Source organism: Lycium ferocissimum, chromosome 1 (genome assembly GCF_029784015.1).
Source record: "Lycium ferocissimum isolate CSIRO_LF1 chromosome 1, AGI_CSIRO_Lferr_CH_V1, whole genome shotgun sequence".
NCBI classification, from domain to species: Eukaryota; Viridiplantae; Streptophyta; class Magnoliopsida; order Solanales; family Solanaceae; genus Lycium; species Lycium ferocissimum.
Window position 1 is genome coordinate 71,666,773 of NC_081342.1, and position 20,296 is coordinate 71,687,068.

A 20,296-nucleotide genomic window follows, 5' to 3' on the forward strand; every position below is an offset into this window, starting at 1 on the left:
ATACTTTATGTATTTAAGTTATTCCTGATCCGACCCGCTCATTTGCCAACACAAGCGTGCTTATTTTATTTTTTGAACCCCCTGAATGGAAATCCTGGTTTCGCCACTGTTTATAATAAGAGAAGTACAAAAAAAAAATAAAAAAATTAGGAACTCCATCTGTCACTAGTGTAATCATTCCATGGTAAAAAAAAATTTCCCACTCGTAGTGTTTATACCAATCAAATGATTTAATTTTAGCAGTTAAAAATTAAAATTAAAATACATATTAATTAATCATGATTAGAGCATTGGTATATATACAAGACATGTATCTTGCATTCATTGATTGATATATATAAACACCATTTTTACTATTATTCCATTATCATTTAGCATATCATAAAGACTGGAAAAATTAATTGTCACGACCCAACCGGAGGGCCATGACGGGCATCCGGAGCTAACTTACCGAGCACCTCAAAACGTACATCTCATAATCATATCTGAGTGGGCCATAAAGTTAACTCATAAATGTCATAATCTGCAAGGGACACAAGCCCAAAACTGTATATGTAAAAATGTCATCAAACTGATCTCAAGAACACAAGCCGACAAGGCTATCAAAATATGACATACAACAAAGTATAGACTAAGATGATCATAGAACTTCTAACTGTACATATCTGTCTACGAGCCTCTACTGGAGTGCATAACATAATAAGGACGAGACAGGACCCCGCCATGTCTATATATATATATATACACACACACACACACACACACACAAAAGAACAATACCGGTGAGCGCAGCTCCCGAGCAAATGGAGCGCTCTGTGTCTCTCCGGCGATGAAGCCGACCTAGGTGTACGAATCCGTTTCTTTATCTGCCACATCAGTGTCACGTCAGCATTTGTGTTCACATGTTCAACTCTAGACAAGTTGAGGTGCCTACTTGTGCACACCCAAAGTTGGAGAGCATACTTGCCAGCTGAGATCAAATTTAAGGGTCTGTTTATGTATTATGCCTTTTTAAAAATAGGAACAAGATCTAAATCATGACTTAAATAAGAGATGTTTGTGTAAATCAACCACTACATTTAAAAACGAAATTAGCACATTGGTTAACACTGATACATTTTTTTGCACGGATTGCCCTTCTTTTGGGGTGGTCTTTAAATTTTGCCCCTCATATTTGTGTTCTTTAAGTTTTGCCCTTCGCTTGGATACCTGAGGTTCTGGGTTCGAACCCCCGCTCAGGCATAAAATAAAAAAATAATTTCGCAAGACGGGGGGGTACAGAGAGAGTGTGTCTTAGGATCCGCATACAATCCTTAAGGAAAAACCAAAGTTATCACGGAGGGCGGACTTTGCCTTGAGACATTTTTTTTTTTTTTTTTTTTTTTTTTTTTTTTAACTTTTCAAGGCACACTTTTAGTTAAGGCATACTTTTGGTTATGCCTTAATTAAAAGTATACTTATAAGGCATAGTTCCTTAAGGAAAAATTTTGCCCCATAAGGCAAAACTAAATTATGCCTTGAGGAAAAGTTATGCCCCTTCGACATAATTTTAGTTTTTCCTTAAGGAAGTTATGCGGAGGGGGGGGACTTTGCCTTGAGACTTTTTTTTTTTTTTTTTAACTTTTCAAGGCACACTTTTAGTTAAGGCATACTTTTGGTTATACCTTAATTAAAAGTACGCTTACAAGGCATAATTCCTTAAGGAAAAGTTTTGCCCAATAAGGCAAAACTAAATTATGCCTTGAGGAAAAGTTATGCCCCCTCGGCATAACTTTAGTTTTCCTTAAGGAAGTTATGCGTAAGTGAAATGAGACTTTGCCTTGAGACATTTTTTTTTTTAAAAAAAAACTTTTCAAAACACTTTTAGTTAAGGCATACTTTTGGTTATACCTTAATTAAAAGTACGCCCCGTAGGCATAATTCCTTAAGGAAAAGTTTTGCCCCATAAGGCAAAACTAAATTATGCCTTGAGGAAAAGTTATGTTATAGCCCGTATTTCGTACGTCCGGATGTTGCGAGACAATGGTGAGGAATTAAGGACAAGACTATGTTTTAAAATAATTTTAATGTCGGAGTTGTTGGGAATATTATTTAGGAATATTGGTATTGTGGAAATATTGAGAAAGGCTAAGGGCAAGGAGAGAAATTCGCAAAATGGGCCGTGGAAATAATGCGGAAGGTTAGGGACAAAATGGTAATATTGAGGAAAGTCGAGGGGAAAAACGGGAATTTCACAAGTTTCTTGAATATTCCAAAAAAAAAGGGGTCATGTTGACCATGTGAGAAACAAATATAAGATGACAAATAAGTCATCTTTGCCATGGAAAAAAAAGAAAATTCTAGAAAAAGGAAGGGGAAAAAGAAAGAAAAATCTAGAGGAGGGGCATGTGCACCTCACATGCTTGCACAATTATATGTATGTATATATATAAGAGCTCCTCTTATTAATTCAAGACAAAAGAAAGAACACAAAAAAAAAAAAAAGGAAAGAAGAGAGAAAACAAGCCATGGCATTCGGCCATGGCTAGCCAAAGTTGGCTTATGGAAGACTTAGCAAAAAAATTATTTTCTCCTAGTTTCCTACCTAATGGAAGGTCCTTAACAACATGGAGTGATTGTTGGAGAAAGTAGAGCCCTTGTTGTGCAAGTTGGGAACCTAGCTAAGTTGAAGAGCTAAGAAGAAAAGGTAAGGTTCAACTTCCTTTCATGTGTTATGGATGATCTATGCATGTTGTTGAGTGTTGTGATATGCGGAAATGGATAAAATTCATGAAATATGCTTATGCATGTCATGGCCGAATAAGGTGTGTTGTGTAGAAAAGATGACATGATGTTATTTAATAGTTTAATTGTTGTGTTGTGAAATCCATAATGTAAAATGAATAAGGATTATGATTTCGGTGTGTGGAGGTGTTGAGCCGTGTGGGGTGTGTTGTTGGCCGTGTATACATGATGTTTAGCCGTGTATATTGTGTGGTTTCTATGTTGCCAATAAAAGCTTAATGATCTTAGTGAAGATGTAGTAGTTGGAGACTTGTTTTAGAAGTTTGTGTAAATTGAATATAATATTCTTGCATGCATGGAAGGTATTGTTGTTAGTATGATGATTGTTAGTAGGTAGTTCATGAATTGGGAAGGAAAAGGAAATGTGTTGTTATTGTTTTTATTGGAGTTGGAAGGTTTGGAAGAAAGTAGTAAATTGAGATCGTGCATTTTGAATGGAATATGTGAATTGCTAATGTGATTGTTGAATTATGTTAATAGTTTGGCCGGGTTTGAATTCCCGGATTGTGATTGATGAGAAATTTGGCTATATTGAATGTTGAGGATGGTAGATTTACGGAGGAAATCTTTGCCGAAATTTCGGTAGCCAAGTGTTCCCTTAAGACACTAATTCTAAGAATCCTAATAAGAGTTTGGTAAATATGACCAATTTGCAGATTTTGACGGGATTGCGACGTGACTTTGGAATAGCAAAAGGAGCGGAAAGAGGTATGTAAGGCTTCACCCTTCTTTCTATGGCATGTCTTAGGCGTACTAAGTTGGATACGGGCCTCGGGGACCATTCCTTTTCTCGAAATCCAAGATTGAAATTCGCTACTATTCATTCAGTAGAATTGAACTAGAAATGGTGCGAAATGTTGGAAAACTTCTTAGACCTCTAGGACTTGCATAAATGAGACCCGATTACTTTAAAACTCTCATAAGTAATGTCATGAAACGTATTACGCGTAAATTGTGTGCGCCGCCTCATTTGACCCGAGGCGGGCCCATTGTTCCCAGATTTTCCCTATTGTTTCATTTGGCTTGTTTTGGAGTGGAATCCTAAGGAAACTCCTGATCCTTGTCCCGATTATCAAACGATAGGTACAACGCTACCCTAATGTAAATGTGATCTTGTGATGACAACGATGGAGTCGAAAATGAGAAAATGCCTACGATAGATATGTTGACGACATGTTCTATTATAAAAAAAGAAAATATGGAAATGTTAAACTATTTCCGGATATCCCAAGTCTATTATAGGTAATGACTATTCTAAGGATTCTAAATACATGGGATTATGCCTTGTGACCCCGATTGATGTGTGTACCCGACATGCGTATATATATGATAATAGAAATCGTAGCGCTATATAGACGTATACATGATATAAGTATATGTATATGATAAGCGAGAATCGAGCGCTATAGACGGTAAATATATATATGATATAAGTATGTACATGACAAAAAGAATCGGAGAGCGCTATAGACGATATATATATATATGATATGAGTATATGTATATGATGAAAGAGCCGGGGGCGCTATAGACGCCGATATTTATACGTGAAATACGCATATATTTACGGGGAAAGATGGAGATAAGGGCGGAGCGTTATATACGCATATCCACCCGATCGGTTGGTATGGCACATGATATCGTCCGGACGCGGGATGCCGGACGCGGGATGTGCATACCTATGGTTAAATGGATCGGTGCCGACGCCTCGGCAATATGATATATTCTATTTGTTATGTATATATGTATATATATATGAGTAAGGAAAGCTAAGGAAGCATAGCATACGCCCAAGGGCACTTATACGTACGGGTTACTTTTATCCTATGTTTCGGTCCATGTTTCCATACGGTTTTACTCATGCACGGAATTGCTTTTACACGTGATAGGTTCCATATATATATAGCTTCCCATGACATGTCTCTTATGTACGGATACTCTCTTTACATGACGTGCTCTACGGTTTTTACTATGTCGTTCTTGTTCATGTCTTACATACTCGGTACATTGCTCGTACTTGACCATTCTTCGGGGGGTTGCGTTTCATGCGCGCGGTACACCCGGATGGGTTGAAGTTAAGACGAGAAGATGTTCCGGCGAAGTTGGCGAGCTCCACTTGGCACGGAGTGTGGCCGAGTCGGTACACGTGCCGATTTCGACTACGAGTTAGAGACTTTGCGACAGGTCGTCGTGGTTACCGAAGTCGATCTGTCGGTGGCTTTATAGGCCAATATGTCAGTTTGTATTATGATATAAGTTTTATACAGTTACAAATTCGATTTGCTCGGGAAGCAACAGAAAGAATATTTTAGTAAGCTTTGTTATGTGTATTTGACTTAGAGGAAAAAAAAATTTTATCTATGTAATAAGAGCCAGAGGGTTCGCTCGGCTCCAGATGTGGGGTCGGGTGCCCATCACACCCTGATCAAGATCGGGGTGTGACAAAGTGGTATCAGAGCGGGTCGGTCCAAGGGTTGTCTGCAAAGTCGTGTCCGGTAGAGTCCTGTTTATGGGTGTGAAGCCGGCCACATTTATAAACAGGAGGCTGCAGGGCATCTAGGGGTTGTTGACCTTCTTTCTGTCTCAGATCGTGCGGTAGAGCCAAGTCATAGGAAATAAGATTCCTTATACTAACCGTCAATTTTTGCAGACGCTCAGTAATGACGAAAGAAGACAAGTGCCGAGATGGCAAGTTACACGAGGTAAGCCTTGGATGATTGTCTGTTACTCCGAACTGAAGTTGGATGGTTTCGGAATATGTCATACAGCCGTATGTTCTGTAAAGTATCAATGATAATTGTTACGTACAGACTATGAATAATAGGAATGGTAAAAGAGATTCTGCCAAAATGAATACGCCCAACGGAAAAAGCAAGGAGAGGAAATACTGCGAACAGCCAAAAAGTGAGATGTGTTGTTTCGGAAAGACTATGGATTTGGGTGTGGCGAGGAAGGTGTGATCGCTACCCTCGAGAATACGGGAATCCAGGACAAAGGATAGTAAGGCACAGGAGTGAAAAGTAAACACCGGGAGTTAAAAGGGCAAAAAGGTAATCGTAAGAGAAAGGGCGTATTGCGAAAATGTCCCGGGAGCTATAAAGTTTCGAGTGGCTCTAGACCAGGTAATAAAAGGGTGTATGAGGAAGTAGACGCGAAAATATCAGCGTTAAGGCATCAGATTTCAGTATGGTTTTTGGGTTAAGCGTGCTCAGGTGGGAGCAATCCTATGATGGGTGACCCCCTGGGAAGTTGACAAGAAATTTTGTAAATTGAGACATAAGAGACAAATGAAAAGCTAGGATAGCTTAAGGAAAATTAGAATATATGGGATAGCTGGAAACCTCAAGAGGACGCGTAAGACGAGGCGAATTGGCTCGGTAAAAGACGGGGAGTACAACACAACCCTGGAATTAGAATAGGCTTGAACAGTGATTGGAAGTAGTTTGCGGGCTAGTTGCGGGTAAAAATATATGTATATATGAACGCGTAGGGTATTCCGCGTGTGGTTGTATCGAAGGATTTTGTGCCAAGAACAAAAGTAGCAGACGCTTGAGATATGAACGTACAGTTACGACATCAACGCGTAGTTAAGAAAGAACAACGAACAAGCGAACTAAGGGAGTGAAAGGACAAGTAGTGAATGAAAATGTGGACGAGGGGATGACATAGACGGAAGGTAAGAGAAAACTTAGGATAAAAAGTTTCTGAGATGCCAGGCACGGAGTTAGAAGGAAGATGAGAGGCAAGGTATAAACGGAGACTTTATAAAAGGATTGTCGGTATAAGGATCCCCTTAAAGGGGGGGAGGTCATATTAGAAAGAGAAGAACTCACGAAAGGCCAAATGGTTTCATTACGACAATAAGAGACGGGCGTGAAGGAAAGGGCAGCTATAAAACGAGACCCCCCGAAGTACTACAAGATTTTATAAGATCAGTTGAACATTCGAGGACGAATGTTCTAAAGGGGGGGAGGATGTTATAGCCCGTATTTCGTACGTCCGGATGTTGCGAGACAATGGTGAGGAATTAAGGACAAGACTATGTTTTAAAATAATTTTAATGTCGGAGTTGTTGGGAATATTATTTATGAATATTGGTATTGTGGAAATATTGAGAAAGGCTAAGGGCAAGGAGAGAAATTCGCAAAATGGGCCGTGGAAATAATGCGGAAGGTTAGGGACAAAATGGTAATATTGAGGAAAGTCGAGGGGCAAAACGGGAATTTCACAAGTTTCTTGAATATTCCAAAAAAAAAAAAAGGGTCATGTTGACCATGTGAGAAAAAAAAAATAAGATGACAAATAAGTCATCTTTGCCATGGAAAAAAAAAAGAAAATTCTAGAAAAAGAAAGGGAAAAAGAAAGAAAAATCTAGAGGAGGGGCATGTGCCCCTCACATGCTTGCACAATTATATGTATATATATATATAAGAGCTCCTCTTATTAATTCAAGACAAAAGAAAGAACACAAAAAAAAAAAGGAAAGAAGAGAGAAAACAAGCCATGGCATTCGGCCATGGCTAGCCAAAGTTGGCTTATGGAAGACTTAGCAAAAAAATTATTTTCTCCTAGTTTCCTACCTAATGGAAGGTCCTTAACAACATGGAGTGATTGTTGGAGAAAGTAGAGCCCTTGTTGTGCAAGTTGGGAACCTAGCTAAGTTGAAGAGCTAAGAAGAAAAGGTAAGGTTCAACTTCCTTTCATGTGTTATGGATGATCTATGCATGTTGTTGAGTGTTGTGATATGCGGAAATGGATAAAATTCATGAAATATGCTTATGCATGTCATGGCCGAATAAGGTGTGTTGTGTAGAAAAGATGACATGATGTTATTTAATAGTTTAATTGTTGTGTTGTGAAATCCATAATGTAAAATGAATAAGGATTATGATTTCGGTGTGTGGAGGTGTTGAGCCGTGTGGGGTGTGTTGTTGGCCGTGTATACATGATGTTTAGCCGTGTATATTGTGTGGTTTCTATGTTGCCAATAAAAGCTTAATGATCTTAGTGAAGATGTAGTAGTTGGAGACTTGTTTTAGAAGTTTGTGTAAATTGAATATAATATTCTTGCATGCATGGAAGGTATTGTTGTTAGTATGATGATTGTTAGTATGTAGTTCATGAATTGGGAAGGAAAAGGAAATGTGTTGTTATTGTTTTTATTGGAGTTGGAAGGTTTGGAAGAAAGTAGTAAATTGAGATCGTGCATTTTGAATGGAATATGTGAATTGCTAATGTGATTGTTGAATTATGTTAATAGTTTGGCCGGGTTTGAATTCCCGGATTGTGATTGATGAGAAATTTGGCTATATTGAATGTTGAGGATGGTAGATTTACAGAGGAAATGCTGCCGAAATTTCGGTAGCCAAGTGTTCCCTTAAGACACTAATTCTAAGAATCCTAATAAGAGTTTGGTAAATATGACCAATTTGCAGATTTTGACGGGATTGCGACGTGACTTTGGAATAGCAAAAGGAGCGGAAAGAGGTATGTAAGGCTTCACCCTTCTTTCTATGGCATGTCTTAGGCGTACTAAGTTGGATACGGGCCTCGGGGACCATTCCTTTTCTCGAAATCCAAGATTGAAATTCGCTACTATTCATTCAAGGTAGAATTGAACTAGAAATGGTGCGAAATGTTGGAAAAACTTAGACCTCTAGGACTTGCATAAATGAGACCCGATTACTTTAAAACTCTCATAAGTAATGTCATGAAACGTATTACGCGTAAATTGTGTGCGCCGCCTCATTTGACCCGAGGCGGGCCCATTGTTCCCGCATTTTCCCTATTGTTTCATTTGGCTTGTTTTGGAGTGGAATCCTAAGGAAACTCCTGATCCTTGTCCCGATTATCAAACGATAGGTACAACGCTACCCTAAATGTAAATGTGATCTTGTGATGACAACGATGGAGTCGAAAATGAGAAAATGCCTACGATAGATATGTTGACGACATGTTCTATTATAAAAAAAGAAAATATGGAAATGTTAAACTATTTCCGGATATCCCAAGTCTATTATAGGTAATGACTATTCTAAGGATTCTAAATACATGGGATTATGCCTTGTGACCCCGATTGATGTGTGTGTGCCCGACATGCGTATATATATGATAGCAGAATCAGAGCGCTATATAGACGCTGGTAAATATATATGATATAAATATATGTATATGATAGCGTAATCGCAGCGCTATAGACGCTGGTAAATATATATGATATAAGTATGTACATGACAAAAAGAATCAGAGCGCTATAGACGCTGATATATGTATATGATATGAGTATATGTATATGATGAAAGAGCCAGGGCGCTATAGACGCCGATATTTATACGTGAAATACGCATATATTTACGGGGAAGATGGAGATAAGGCCAGAGCGTTATATACGCATATCCACCTGATCAGCTGGAGTATGGCACATGATATCGTCCCCGACGCGGGATGCCCGGACGCGGGATGTGCATACCTATGGTTAAATGGATCGGCTGCCGACGCCTCGGCAATATGATATACTCTATTTGTTATGTATATATATATATATATGAGTAAGGAAAGCTAAGGAAGCATAGCATCGCAGGGCACTTATATGTACAGGTTACTTTTATCCTATGGTACGGTCCATGTTTCCATACGGTTTACTCATGCACAGGTAACAGGTTTACACGTGATAGGTTCCATATGTACAGATATAGCTTCCCATGACATGTCTCTTCGTACGGGATACTCTCTTTCATGACGTGCTCTACTTTTACTATGTCGTTATTGTTCATGTCTTACATACTCGGTACATTGCTCGTGCGGCCTACCTTCTTCGGGGGCCGCGTTTCATGCCGCGCGGTACACCGGATGGGTTGAAGTTAAGACGAGAAGATGTTCCGGCGAAGTTGGCGAGCTCCACTTGGCAGCAGGTGTAGCGAGTCGGTACACGTGCCGGGATTTCGACTACGGTTAGAGACTTTGCGAGACGAGTCGTGGTTACCGAAGTCGGTCTCGGTGGCTTCGTAGGCCAATATGTCGGTTTGTATTATGATATAAGTTTTATACGATTCTAAATTCGATTTGCTCGGGAAGCAACGGAAAGAACATTTTAGTAAGCTTTGTTATGTGTATTTGACTTAGAAGAAAAATTTTATCTATGTAATAAGAGTCAGAGGGTTCGCTCGGCTCCAGATGTGGGGTCGGGTGCCCATCACACCCTGATCAAGATCGGGGTGTGACAAGTTATGCCCCCTCCGGCATAAATTTAGTTTTTCCTTAAGGAAGTTATGCCGGAGGGGGCAGACTTTGCCTTGAGACTTTTTTTTTTTTAAAACTTTTCAAGGCACACTTTTAGTTAAGGCATACTTTTGGTTATGCCTTAATTAAAGAAATACGCCCCATAAGGCATAGTTCCTTAAGGAAAAGTTTTGCTCCGTAAGACATAACTAAACTATGTCTTGAGGAAAAGTTATGCCCCCTCAAGGCATAACTTTAGTTTTTCCTTAAGGAAGTTATACGGGAGGGGGCGGACACTCTCTCCACCGCCTTGGAAATTATTTCTTTATTTTATGCTTGAGCGGGGGTTCGAACCCAAAACCTCGTGTATCCAAGCTAAGGGCAAAACTTAAAGACCACAAATATGAGGGGCAAAATTTAAAGACCGCAAATATGAGGGGCAAAATTTAAAGACCACCCCAAAAGAGGGGCAATTCTGCGAATTGCCCACACTGATATAACTCAAAAGGCGATTGCAAAAAAGTCATACAATGCAAATAATCCAATGCGAGCTTGTCCATAAGCCTAAAACATCTATCTGAAATTCATCCATGCTATTGTTTTAACTTTATGTTATCTTCTTTTAATCCAAAATTTCACTTTTTAATTCTTTCTTCATAAATTTACATATCTTTTTTTGTTATTTATGAGAATTTTAATATGTCAACTGGATAAATAAATATGATTATTCAAAACTCAAAAAAAAAAAAATAGAAAAATTAATTAATTAAGTTGAATCTTAAAAAGCTAAAAGAATAAATTTGATATAAATTTAAAGCCTCTTATCAAAGTTTCGCTTTAGGCACAAAAGTTTTTGAGCCACCCCTGAGTGATCACCGTGAAATCTCATGATTAATTTCGAATCAACAAATCCAAACAAGCATTTCATAAATAGAATATATTTTCATAATGGTAGAGATCACATTTGATTATATTGAATATAATTGTGTAATGATAGAGGATCATGGAAGATTTGATTATATGCCTTGTACACATTAGAGGGACAAGGCCCGTGCTGAGCAACCCTTAAAATCACTCACCAGTCAGGTTATACAGACACCTGAACAGCAGCGTTGGCTCGGCAAATTAATTGGCTATGATTTTGAAATCTGTTTCCGCCCTGGCAGGTTGAATTCGGCTGCGGATGCCCTGTCTCGTGTACCTGCCTGTTTTTCCTTGTCCATGGCTGTTACTGAGATAGCTCTGGTAGATGAATTGAAGGCATTGAACAAATCCAATTCTGAGTTATTGGATCTTCAAGCACGGTTGCGTGACAATCCGGATTCTTTTCCACACTTCTCCTTTCAAGAAGGCCTTTTGTTGTTCCGCAATCGTCTGGTTATCCCTCAAGATCAGACGCTTCGAACATTGTTGCTGGATGAATTCCATTCATCCAAAATGGGAGGCCATGCTGGTATTTCCCGCACTTTTCATAGGCTGTCTTCTAATTTTTTTTTTTTGGCCTGGCATGCGATCCGATGTCAAGAAGTTTGTTTTAGAATGTCAAGTGTGCCAACAAATGAAAGATTCCAATCTCAAACCTGCAGGTTTACTCTCTCCTCTTTCAATTCCCAATGTTGTCTTTGAGGAGATTTCCATGGATTTTATTACAGGCCTTCCCCCTTCCATGGTCGCACTATGATTTTTGTAATGGTAGATCGGTTATCCAAGTATGGTCATTTTGCTGCGCTACCCACAAATTTTACTAGTCAAAAGGTTGCGGAAGTTATTGTTCAAGAGTTTGTGCGACTTCATGGTTTTCCAACCAAAATTGTTTCTGATTGCGATCCCAATTTTTATTTCGGAGTTTTGGAATGAAATTAATAAACTCCAGGGAACCCAGTTGGCCAGAAGCTCAGCATATCACCCACAATCCGATGGTCAACCCGAGCCTCTCAACAAGTGTTTAGAGATGTATTTGCATTGTTTCGCCACTGATGCTCCATCCACTTGGGGTCCTCTTCTCCCTTGGGCTGAGTTTTGGTATAACACATCTTATCAGCATAGCTCCAAATTGACTCCCTTTGAGGTTGTGTATGGTAGGCCTTCACCTACTGTTTCCCGATATGTTCTGGACAGTTCTTCAAATCCTGCTGTATCGGCTTCACTTCGTCAACGAGATGAAATATTATCTGTGTTCAAAGCTAATTTGCTTCAAGCCCAGGATCGCATGAAACTGCAGGCTGATAAGGGACGTCGGGATTTGGTTTTCGACATAGGCGACTGGATTTATGTGCGGCTCCGTCCCTATCGTCAACTATCTCTTCGGCTGCAACGTCATTCCAAATTGAGCAGACGCTACTTTGGGCCATTTCAGATCATTCAACGTATTGGTAAGGTTGCTTACAAGCTGGACCTTCCGGCTTCCTCTAAATTCATCCAGTATTTCATGTTTCTGTTCTCCGCAAATGCATTGGGATGCCGACAAATCAAGTCACTCCTATTGATTTATTGGATCAAACTCCTTTTGTGGTTCTTCATCCTGAGGAAATTTTGCAACGCCGGACTGTGTCTAAAGGTGCCAACCAAGTTATCAGTGCCTCGTCAAATGGTTAGGACTGCCAACTGAAGATGCGACTTGGGAAGACTCTCACACTCTTTCTCGACAGTTTCCTCAGTTGAACCTTGAGGACAAGGTTCGTCTCCACGGGCGGCAATGTGATGACTCTGCAGGACCAGCTGGACATACCTAGGCGCAGTACTAGGAGCAGGCAATTTCCTAGACACTAAGACCAATACATAGTCCCGGGCATAAAATGACAAGAGACCCCTGCAAATTCGTTAGCTACAGGGAAAAAGTAGCAGTGCATTAAGGCTATATATATAGCAGAGGGGTACATCAAAATATTCAAGGATGAACTTGCCTTTCTTTTTATTGCTTAGAAATAGATCTGGAATCTCCCTTTTCTCTTTTTTCCTTTGTTATTCCAAGAAGAAGAGGAACAGGTCCCTCTTTGTGGCCTGAAATTAATTTATCTTTAATCCCAAGGTTCCTCTTGTTACAGTCATTTTATGGAGCTGGGATTGCAGAATTGATGGCAACTTTCTTGTTCTTGTACATCACTATATTGACTGTAATGGGACTTAAAAGATCTGATAGCTTGTGTTCTTCTGTTGGTATTCAAGGTAATTTAAAAAAAAATTAAATTCAAATACCATTTGACCATCTAGTTTACAAAACATGTACATAGTTTATAGGCAGTGTATAAAGTATACTAAGTATGCATATACTATACTTACCTATATCAATACAGCCAAAGTGTATAAGCAGTGTATAATTCGGCCATGTTTGGTAAACTAAATGTCCAAAACGTACATTTGTAAAGAAATGGATCATGGGCCTAACTCAACCCCAAAAGCTAACTTATGAGGGGAGGATTGCCCTAGTCTATATAAAAAGACCACCCATCTCATTAACCACTGATGAGGGACTTTTTTTCATTCTTCAACACCCCACCTCAATTCCAGGATTGAACATCTGGTGCGTGGGCAATTTAATTTGGGAGCCCAACATCGGATGAGATGGGTCTCTGCTCGTTACCACACAAAAAAAAAAATGGATCACACACACTAACTCAACCCCAAAAGCTAGCTTATGAGGAGAGGATTGCCCAAGTCCATATAAAGATACCACCCATCTCATTAACCACCGATGAGGGACTTTTTTTCATTCTTCAACAACATTTAGATAAGTTTCCTTTTATTCTTTAATCTCAACTTAATACTATTTTTTCCCACTAGATTAATCTATTCCCACATATATAAAGTAAGCATAAAGGTGGAAGTCAATAATAAATTATTATCTTGATTTTCTAAAATGATACTCACTCTGTCCCAATTTATGTGACACCTTTTATATTTTGATACAATTCAGCTTTAAATTTCTCATTTTACCCTTAATAAGATAATTTATAGCCACACAAATATTATATGACGTATGAAAATAAACATTATAATGAACCACCACCAGCACCTTTATTTGAACCTGGTGAATTGTCATCATGATCATTTTATAGAGCTGGGATAGCAGAGTTCATGGCAACTCTCTTGTTCTTGTATATCACTATATTGACTGTAATGGGACTTAAAAGATCTGATAGTTTATGTTCTGTTGGTATTCAAGGTAATTTCACTAAATTATCCTTATTTATTCTTTAATCTCAATTTTAATTTCAACTTACGTAAATGTACCCTTCGTCCATCTAGTTTACCTAACATGACCGAAGTATACATTAACTATACACTTTGGCTGTATATGTTGTGTATAAGTATCTATAGGTATGTATATGTATGTATATGTTGTGTATAATTATGTATAGTATATGTATATTTAGTATACTTTATACACTACCTATGCACTGTGTACATATTTTGAAAACTACATGGCTGAATGATATTTGACTGTAGTTTCCCTTAATCTATCCCGACATTTATTGAGTAAGAGTAAAGGTGGAAATCAATAATAAATTATTATCTTGATTTTCTAAAATGATACTTCTTCTGTCTCAATTTATTTGACATTCTTTCCCTTTTCAGTCGGTAAAAAAAAAAAGAAGGCAAAGCACATAAACAGGCCCTCTAACTTGGCTCGAGCTGGCAAGTATGACCTCAAACTTTGCTAGTGCACAAGTAGGCACTTAAACTTGCCAAAATTTGAACAAGCAGACACACACGTCCTACGTGGAAATTCGCGTGAGATACACCCGAAAACCAGTGATTTAAGCCTCAAATCTGCTTTCTCTCTCTTCCCACTTTTACTATTCCCCTCTCCCTAACTCATCTCATCTTCTTCCCAATTCCCCCTTCTTCAATTCCATACTTTCTGATTGTTTTCCTTCAATTTCCCTTTCCCTCTAAAGAAACCCCTCAAAACCAAAACCTTAATTCCTCTCCAATCCGTCAACCAAAACAATACTACGCAAAAAGGGTGTTGTAGCATGAATTGCTTTCAGAGAAAAATTTATGGAGAAAGCAATCGAGAGACAAAGAGTTCTTCTTCAATCTTCGTTAGTTCTGATTTCATTTGAGTTGTTTTTTGTTCTTGAATTTCACTTTCTTTTACTGGGTGTGTTTTGATTCATGGTTTAAATTCAATTACTTTTATTGGGTATGTTCTGTTTTCAATTTGGTGTTATGGGTGTGTTTTATTTTTTGTTTCAATTTGTGTTTGTTCTTGATTTACACTTTTTTTAGTTGGGTATGTTTTGATTTACTCCTTTAAAGCGATTGTTCCTAATTTTAGCCTAAAGTTAAGGATTAAAATAATAAAATCAAAACGATGATGAAGAAGAAAAAGCAGGTGTTTCTTTAATTTTAATCATATTTCGTTTTAAAAAATATATGTAATCCACGTGTAAATTAGTTGGCAACCTCTGATTGGGCACTAATCCACGTAGGACTAAGTCTGAAAGAATTCGAACTCGAAGCAAATGCAAAGGCTCCAAAACATATCGGCCAAAAATATTTAACGCGTCGATTCGGAGACGACCGAATTTGCTAATGTAAAATTAAGGCCAAGCATCTAAAAGTTACTTATATATATACCGGCTAAAATACGCCGAGTCAATTTTTTACACCGGCCCAAATTCTGCCGAACCTTTTACAAAATTCTATCGGCTTAGAACACGTCGAATCCAAAACAAAAAAAAAAAGGTGCAAGGGGCATTTTACTCTTCTCCCGAGGAGGTAAGTTCTTCAGAGTTCGAAGGGTCGTCCCCGGAGCTTTCATCATTAAGGGCCTTTTTCATTTTTGCTTCCATCTCTTTGGCCTTAGTGATCTTATCCCCAATACCCTCGAGGCCTTGGGTATGAACCTGAGTCAACCACTTCATGTACTCGGCCTTGAGAATGGAACGGTTAGTGGCAGCTTCTACATCGGCAACGGCCTGCTTTTGGATACGACGACGAGCAACCAAGGTTTGGTCGAGTTGAATGGTGAGATCTCTCACAGCCTTAGCCTGATCATCTGCTGCCTTTTGGGCCTTTTTAGAGCCTCACCCTGCGCAGAATGCTCGGCCATTAGCCTGCCAAATTCGGCCTTAAGTGTATCAAGTTCCTGCCTCACCTTGGAAATGGCGGCTATTCGTTCCTCAAAGGCCTCAGAAGAGATCTCGGCCTCCATAGTCAGCCGGTCCTTGTCCACCTGAAGGATGATATACTTTTCGCCCAAGGAGGCCAATTCATTTCCAACTCGGAGGTTCTCTTCCCTGACAATGGCGAGTTCGGTTATTGCCACCTCGAGTTCGGCTTTGGCAACGTCAAGATCGGCATTAATAGCACTGATCTCAGCCTTAAGAACGGAGGCATTCTAGGACTCCGAGAGCCTTTTTTTGGCATCACGCAGCAGGGTCTCGAACTTCTGAGTTTCTCGGCCCTGAGCATCCAGTTGACCCCAGGCATCATCCAGTTGACTCCGCAGCTCAGCACACTCCCTCGAGCCTCGAAGAAATCCCTCGTGTAGCAAAACCACGACCTGCATTTGAGAACATGTTAAATGGAAGGCATTATAAAAAATGGAGGGCATTCTAAGGAATTTGCCAGTACATACCCGATTACTAGTATGCATGCTCTCGTTTAAGAGACACAGCCGTAAAACATCATCCATCTTTTCACGATCCTCCTGGGAGACTAAAGGAAGAAGGTAGCTGGCCACACCAACTGGACGGGAGAGAAAGTGTGTATCTTCCGGCACAGAAACAACGGCAGTTCGCATCCTCCTCGGGTCGACACTCGGAGCAGGAAATGTGCCTACAAGATGGGGTGGGTCGAGAACCCGATTCAGTAATATGTATAGGTCGTCTCCTGCCTAGGGGAATTAGCAGGTTAAAACCCGAAGGATCAGCCCTAACGGCATCTACCGGGGGGGCCTCACCCAACATACGCTCAAGATCCTCCCCCATGTAGAGAAGCGGTCCCGGGCAGATTTGCAATGTCCGCAATAGGTTCTCCTCCAGAATGATCATCATCGATAGAAATAACATCGCCAGAAATCCTGATCGAGCTCTGCAGAGGGCTGTTGGAAGGCGACGTCGGGTAATCCTTGCGGGAGAGTTACATGCTGCATCTCCGTGTCGGTCATAGTAGGACTAGCCGCGGGTGCAGGTGATGTAGTTTGGTGCACCCGGAGGGCGATTATGAAATCTTCGTCCGGGTCGTCTCTCAAAGTCCGCAAAGGCTCACTTCGAGCCGTGCCCGTTTCTTTCTCTTAAGGGCCTTGGAAGACGAGGGCTGGGAAGATCTGCTCCATTTCCTACTGGGAGCTACCTCGGCTACAAGCTGCTCGGTGTCAGCCGGGTCGAACATTGAGCTTCCCCTCGGAGATGGGGGCGGAGGATCCCTCAGTTGGTTCTTGTCTCGTTTTAAACATGCGGATATAACGAAGTTAAAAGGGGGGGGGAGGGGGGTTGAAACGAAGGGAAGAAGACGAATAAAACTCACCGTGATTTTTCACCACCCACGCCTTTCGAAAAATCGGCCCAACATCGTAGCTCATGGGGGTACTGAGCCATGAGTCCTTCAGGCCAGACCTCGAGGTCATCGATGACACGAGGAATCCACCTTCTGGCTGCAAGGCAAAACGAATACATGAACAAAAACATGAGAATAAACAAAAAATATTGGGCATTAAGGTCGCTTACGTCATTTGTTCCACTTCTCGGGGAAGGGACGATGGCTCGGCGGAATAATCTCCTCGATCTTGACATGGACATACCATACCAACCACCCCCGGTCTTTATCGTCCACGCTGGAAAGTACGGGATACTTTTCACGCTTTAATAACTTCACTATTCCCCCGCAAAAAAAAGCGGGGTGAGTAAAGCCGGATCAGATGATCAAGCGTAAATGGAGCATTGACCTCATTGGCCAAAAATCGGATGCATGTAACTACACGCCAAATGTTCAGCCCAATTTGTCCGAGGCATAGTTGGTATGTTCGGCACATATCCAGAATGACCTCGTCAATTGGAGAGTTCAAATTGTACGTAAAGGGGAAGGTGTACACACTTGAATACCCCTCCACGTATGTGGTCATATCCTCATCGGGGCCCGGGATCACTATCTCTGAAGTGCCATACCGCCACTTGCCGGCAGGTGATTGTGTCGGATTTACGTCCCAGCCGCAGTCAGCTCGAACTTGAGGTAGAAGCGCCTCGGTGATAGCCGAAGGATAACATCGGACGTCATAACCTCGGTCCGCATTGTCTCCCCTCGGGGGCTTTTCCGAAGCTAATTCTGAATCAAAGTCAAATGCCAATGGAATTACGTCATGTCCCCGGGGTTCATAGGGGACTGCTTTGGTATTTGCACCGGCAGCTGCGCCGGTGGCATAAGGAGAATCGGACGGAGTGTTTTCACGTGATGAATGCCTAGAACCTGAGGCCATGTTAACTTTAAAATAAGTTTGGGCGTTGAACCGAACGAACTAATGGATGTAAAGAAGAGGAAAAACAAAAACAAGAAATATATGAAGATCAGAAGGTTGTTTTTGAAGCTTTTCTGAAGAACTGGCCAAGAACTGAAACTTGTTCTTGAGATTTGGAGGTTGGATCGTTGAATATTGGAGAGATTCAAGTTTGGAGAGGGGATCAAATTTCAGGAGGAGAGAAATGGGTTAAAGAGAAGTGAGCAAGTATATATATAGTGGGAGTGAAACGTTTCCCATTCGTCACCTTCCATGCGACCAGTCGCAGGCCGACACGTGCCGCGAAGTGACTAATCGGGAACCGACGCGTCCTTCGTGTCAGTGAAGTGACATGATGCGACGTTTGGGATTCCCGCGCATTCCCGATGAATCGCATTTAAGTCTAGCCTCTCCGAAAAGGAGAATTAAGTTCGGAAATGAAAAAATCGAGCTACAAATCAATTCAAAAAGACGATTCCATTAAACATCCGAATAGGAAAATTTACATCGATCCGAAAGACCGTACAAAGGAAATCAAATCTACGTCGGTCTAAATGATCGTACAGAACTAGAACTATCAGTCCAAATGACCGAACAAAGCAAAATCTAAAAATTTCGAGCTCTATGTCTCATCAATCTTGGGTTGATTGTTGTTCCCTGATAAAGACGCTTTAAGCCGATCATTCTCTGCTTGAAGTCGGGCGATCTCTTAGAGAAAATTCTCCAAAGGTTCGAGCTGGAGGAGCATCGGTTGGGGTCGTAGCAGCCTCAGCGGCATCATCATCGATCTCCACGATCGGTGCCGGACCTTCCTTTGAGGATCCCCTTCGGGAAATCCGGCGAGATTTAACCCTAGCACCAATTCCTAAACCGCCCGCTGATGCCTCCGGTGTGGCCCTCCTCTTCGGCACCTTAGCCGAACCAGTTGCACTTCCTTCGGTTGTGTCCTCGGATATTACTTGAGCGGCCCTTGCCTTCGAAGCTTTCTTCACCGGAAGCCCTGATACAGGAGGAACAAGATTAGGTAAAATATATATATATATATATATATATATATATATATATATATATATATACCATGGTTCTTGCCCTTCCATCCGATCGGGCCCAAATCTCTCCAGGAGCAGCCTACGTGTTCAACAAAGACCCAGCACGGCGGTTAACTGCTCGAATATCTCGAGCAAGATCTCGGGTTCAACAACAATTGGTTCGAGATTCCACTCCTCCGGTAAAGGATCGGGGTTGGCACATTGCAATTGGCCCGTTCTCATGACGACAAACCGATGCAACCATCCCCGATCATAGTCATCCTCGGGGTCGATCAGGCCCTGAGGGCCCCGTGGGATCAGATGTATAATGCCCCCACAAATGATCCGGGGTATGTAAATGTGGATTAAGTGGTCCAAGGTAAATGGGACTCCGGCCATATCGGCTAGAAACTGAATGCAATAAACGAGTCACCATACTTGAGGAGCAATTTGTCCTATGCAAATCTGATAAAGTCGGCACATATCTTCGACCACTTGAGGAACCGGAAGCGTGCACCCGATGGTAAATGGGTAAGTATACACGAGAGAATGACCTGGGATGTGGTGATCAATCCGCACCCCCTGCCCGACAAGCAAAATCTCAACACCGCTGCCTAAGTCACACTCTCTCCGAACCCTGGGGATTGTGTCCTCAGTGACAAAGGATGCAAAGTTCCTCACATGGTCGTAGTGATGGCCAACCTTGCAATCATCCTCAAAATTTAACCCAGCTAGAGAAATTTCAGCCGTTTGAAGCTCGAAGTCTGTCATGATGGAAGGTTCGGGAGATGGTGGTAAAGGTTCAGTGGGAGATGTTGAAGGAGAA